At 40.6% G+C, this 5,317-nt stretch overlaps 1 long non-coding RNA gene across 1 annotated transcript; it reads right to left on the bottom strand.

Moving 5' to 3' along the window:
- Window positions 1-445: 445 nt before the first annotated feature.
- LOC141598145 (uncharacterized) lies at window positions 446-1,867 on the bottom strand. Its single transcript, XR_012523269.1, has 3 exons — window positions 1,808-1,867; window positions 1,104-1,161; window positions 446-525 (listed from the first exon to the last, which is right to left on the bottom strand). It is a non-coding gene; the product is annotated as an uncharacterized LOC141598145 (long non-coding RNA).
- Window positions 1,868-5,317: the final 3,450 nt, after the last annotated feature.

Genomic DNA, 5,317 nt, shown 5'->3' with positions numbered 1-5,317 from the left:
CTCAAGGTATACATCAACTCGATTATATCCAAGGTTTTCCTTCTAACTACCCCATTCACTCAAATTATCTCGGGTTACCTGTTCAAAATCGAGAGGGCAAAAGAGCACGCATTAAGGGCGCCTTCTTAACCGCACCGTGAGCTCCTAACAGTTTATTCCCAGGGGTTCATTTTATTTAGACACATCCTACGTTCATTGGGTTCATTGGTTTAGGCCGAGGATCGTTCGCTCACGATACCACTTTGTAACACCCCGGTTTATGAAGGAGACTTTAGCAAGACATTCCCTAATAAACCGGATCATTACCATCCCGGTTTCCCGAGGTAGTGAATAACAATTAAACTCCAAGGCAATTTATATAATTATTTTTAACTTAATTATTACAAAACCTCTTTAACGTCAAAATGCAAAGAACTAACATAAATAAAAGTGATAGTCTTCTAAATGATGATCTAGCTACTAAGTCTTCCGATCCAGTGTCTCACGCCCATCAAGCTCCCGTTCTATCTCTTAAACCTGTCAAGTCTGCTCCCCATTAAAAGGTTCATCACAGGTGTTCACGAATACACAGGGTCAACCACGAGGTTGAGTAGAGAAAACAATGAAACAACAAAAAATATGATATGCATGCTCCTCCGTCACCTCCATCTCCATCTCAACTCATATTTCATAACTCATAACTCATATCTCATAACTCATAACCCGGACAACCCAGCCATACCGATCCCCGGTAGACTATATATATATCGACCGTAGCCGATCTGCCAGCTCGCAGCTGAGGACACCAGGGCAAGTCCTGCAGAACCCGCCTGGGCCTAATCACAACATCATCATCACCACACCATAACACCTCAACATCCTCCATATCCAATGCACATGAATGCTCAACAGTAAACAATGCAATACAATATGTATATTAATGAATGAAATCATGCCAGCTACCAAATGTTGTGATAACACACTCAACATGAACAGTTCAGTCAACCATATCATAGCGTAATCAACAACCACGAATCAAGTCACGTTCACAATTTGGTCATATGAAACACAAACAAGTCAACACAATTCAACAACACGATAAGAAGTCAAGTGTATTTCCCTACCTTTTCGCAATCCAAGCTCACACAAGCAATCAATTATGAACCTTCACATATCCATCACCTACATAACATAATTATATATAATTACCACCTACTCAATCAAATAATCATGCACATAACCTAGGCTCATCATAACTTAATAGGAATATCAACTTAAAGAACAAACACGTTTTTTTCCTGATTTTCCAGCACATGACAGACTCGGAATAAAATACATAACTAATTCCAGAAAAATCAAATTGATACAAGGCCAATTGAATCGGAACCCCATGAGTCTTAGCTACAATTTATATCTAACGTGTTTTTCCCAAATTCCATACTTATCAAGGGTTTCCAGACTGATTTCCAAAAACTGACAGAAACCGTCGCATAAAAAGGATTGATTCATAAAACGAGTTTAAAACATTATTTTTCAGAAATTCCAAATCCTATTATCATCTAGACTATACAAAGATTATGTATGAAAAAGCCTCATAACTGAATCGACATAAAAATTAAGGTTTCAAATCATTTTCCACAACCAAATCAGATTCGCGGACTTTTCGGCGACATGTTCATAAATAAATCACCTAGGACAAACCACAAAGAATTTGACTATGATATTTTATATGCATAAACTAGAAATCAAATAAACAGGACTCTCTTTTCAAACTTTTCGAAAAAGACGACTTTAAAACAGTATAAACAATGGAATGAAATCGACTTACAAACAGGGAATCGAATTAGGTTGGAATCGATGATCAATCTTCAATCAAATGAAAGGATCGCGTGTGTGTGTGTTGGTGTGCGTCGAAAAGAGGGAGGCAGGTGAGATGAGGGTTGTGTAGTGTTAGGGTAAAAATTAGATTAAGAATTAGGTTAAAACATGATGTTGGTTGTTGGGTTAAACATGTTATTGGGTAAACTCCAATGGGTCGGGAGTAAATGGGTTAGCTCACATCTCGAATTCCATGTAAACCCGTCTCAATTAACTTACGAAACAACTTGATCTTACGATACAACGCGAGTCAAGTAAAATAACTTAACGTAATTATCGACTAAACAATTACTCGACTTAAATAGTAATATAAAATACGGAGTATTACAGAAAGAGCCATCTACTACCTTAGTAAGAAGTTCTTGGAGTACGAGTGCAAATGCACACCACTCGAGAAGACATGCCTCGCTCTTATGTGGGCAACGAAGAAGCTACGCCACTACATGCTTAGCTACTCCGTCAAAATATTCTCCAAAATGGATCTCGTCAAATACCTCGTCAAGAAACCCGTTCTCAATGGACGTCTAGCGAGATGGACTTTGATGCTCTATGAGTTCGATCTTAAATATGTACCTTTGAAAGTCATAAAGGGGCGCGCCGTGGCCGAATTCTTCGCAGAAAATCCCATCAATGATGCACAAACGATAGAAACCTGGTCATTTCGAGGATATACTACAAACAGATGTAGACTCATGGGACCTCTATTTTGATGTAGCATCGAACTTAAGAGGATTTGGAATACGAATATTGCTCATTTCTCCTGAAGGCGAGCATACACCAATCTCTGTCAAACTCGACTTCGAGGTGACAAATAACGCGTCAGAATACGAAGCCTGTCTCATTGGATTGTAAGCGGCAGTAAGTTTAGGCATCAAGAATCTTTGAGTACATGGGGATTCTTCTTTGATCATCAATCAAATTACGGGATCTTGGAAAATCCGAAGCGAAAGCCTGGCACCTTATCAAGCCAGGATAGATCAAGTAGCCCAATTCTTCGATTAAGTAACCTACTTACATCTACCTTGAGAAGAAAATCAATTTGCGGATGCTCTTGCAAAACTCGCATCTCTGATTAACATGCCGGATAGTATGGTAGAAATGCCTTTATGCATCGAACGACGATCAGAGCCAGCTTACGTGCACCAAATCACCGATGAAGAGGAAATTACGGAGGAACCTTGGTTCCAAGCAATCCTAAACTTCAAACTCAACGGCACCTATCCACCAGAGATGGAAAAAAGGGGACAACGCGCTATCCGTTTGCTAGCTTCCCAGCTACGTCCTCATGCAAGGAGAGCTATACAAAAGAACACCTCTTGGTGTCATCCTACGTTGTCTTGATCATTCACATGCACAAAAAGTGATAGAAGAATTCCATGATGGAGAATGTGGCCCTCACATGAGTGGACCCATGATGGCAAAGAAAATCACACGTTTAGGGTATTATTGGACCACGATGGAATCTGATTGCATCAAATATGTGAGACATTGCCATAATTGTCAAATCTTCGGGAATGTGCAACATGTTCCTCCCTCATTGCTTTACACTATGACATCTTCCTGGCCATTTTATGCGTGGGGAATTGACATCATCGGTAAAATCACTCCAGCCGGAATAGGAGGTCACTGTTTCATCCTAGTAGCAATAGATTATTTCACCAAGTGGGTAGAAGCGGCTTCCTACACCAGTCTTACAGCCAAGAACGTGGCAAAGTTCATGCAAACCAATATCATCTATCGATATGGTTGTCCATATGAGATCATCAGTGACAATGGATCACATTTCCAAGCTGAGACTGAACAATTGCTAGCCAAGTACAAAATCAAGCATCACCACTCCTCGCCATATAGACCACAAACCAATGGCGCGGTAGAGGCAGCAAACAAAAATGTTGTCACAATTCTCAAGAAAATGATTGACAACTATAGAGATTGGCCAAGCAAGATATCCTTTGCTTTATGGGGATATCGTACATCCGTTAGGACACCAACTGGGGCCACTCCTTTCTATTTGACCTACGGTATGGAAGCCGTACAACCAGTCGAGCTAGAAATACCATCCTTGCGTATTTTACTCGAAAGTCAAATACCCGAAGCCGATTGGAGGAAGGATAGATATGAAGAACTCATCCTCCTGGATGAACGAAGGTTACGTGCATTATATAATGTGCAAACATATCAGGCGCGTATCAAATGAGCCTTCAACAAAAGGGTTAAGCCAAGGAACATCAAAGAAGGAGACTTGGTCCTCAAATCAATTAGGGCTCTTTTACCTGTCGATCCACGAGGAAAATTCAAACCCAATTGGGCCGGGCCATTCCTAGTCAAGTCCATACTTCCAGGGGCTGCGGTTAGGATCACAGACCTAGACGGGAATGAATTTGCCAACCCAACAAACCTTGACCAATTAAAACGTTACTACGCCTAGAATAGGAGCAAAAACGCGCCTCGCGTAACCTCACGTGTCGCTCTTGTGGCACAAAATAAACGGCCCCTGGCCAAGCTGAATCAAGCTAATGTCATCTTGCTCTTGCATTTTGACAATTTGTCATTCTCATATCATCAAATAAACTAAATTGCATTATCGGAGTAAGTGAAGCACATGCTTATTTTCTAAAGTTCATTACAAGCTCTTGCTTAGAACAATTATTCTTTTACATTTACTCGAACTACGCGCAAGGGTTTGATTTCATTTTTTAAATGAATAGGTAGGCAATCCTTCACGGGATACAACCCACTTAATTACTTTAAATGTAAATAGAAGGACATTTGCAAATGCATTTGAAATTCGACAAGAATAATGAAAAGAAAATCACAACCGTTTCATAACCAATCAACCTCTTTTATTTCATTCCTAATAATAGTATGTTACATAATAAAATCATAATAAAAATAAATAGGCTAGGATTCTAAAAACCCCACCTCCTTATTACCATAATAATAATAATAATAAATAATAATAAAGACTTAGGCTACTCTTCCATTTTCCCTTTGCCTTTGTCAGTTTTATCATACTTCTTGTCACGACCCCGAGCCGGACGCTCTTGCGCCACTTCCGACCTAATCACCAATAGTCTCTCTTGTGGTCTTGCTTTGCCATTATTGTCAACCACCATCTCGACGGCAGGAGAAGTCTTCGGTTTTTTCGAAGGATGAACAACTCGAAATCCGGCTTCTTCCTCTCCCTCAGTCAGATGCTTCTCCTTCTCGTTTTCCACCTCGCGAACCTTGTAGTCAACAGGTTCACGCTTCCTCAGTCTCTCGCGCTCCTCCGGAGTGGTAGGTTTCCTCCACCGCAGATAGGAATCTGACACCCATAGAGCACTGACAGCAGAATTCAAGAACCAAATGTTCCTCTGAGCCCATTTGATGGCCCATTATCTTCGACTCTCAGTAGTAAGCGCCACGGCAGTCTGCGGAACAGTGTCGAGCTTCGGGATCCTCTTCTTCAATCCAACCT

The sequence above is a fragment of the Silene latifolia genome, chromosome 9, assembly GCF_048544455.1.
Source record: "Silene latifolia isolate original U9 population chromosome 9, ASM4854445v1, whole genome shotgun sequence".
Taxonomy (NCBI): domain Eukaryota; kingdom Viridiplantae; phylum Streptophyta; class Magnoliopsida; order Caryophyllales; family Caryophyllaceae; genus Silene; species Silene latifolia.
This window is presented reverse-complemented; position numbering and strand designations above follow the sequence as displayed.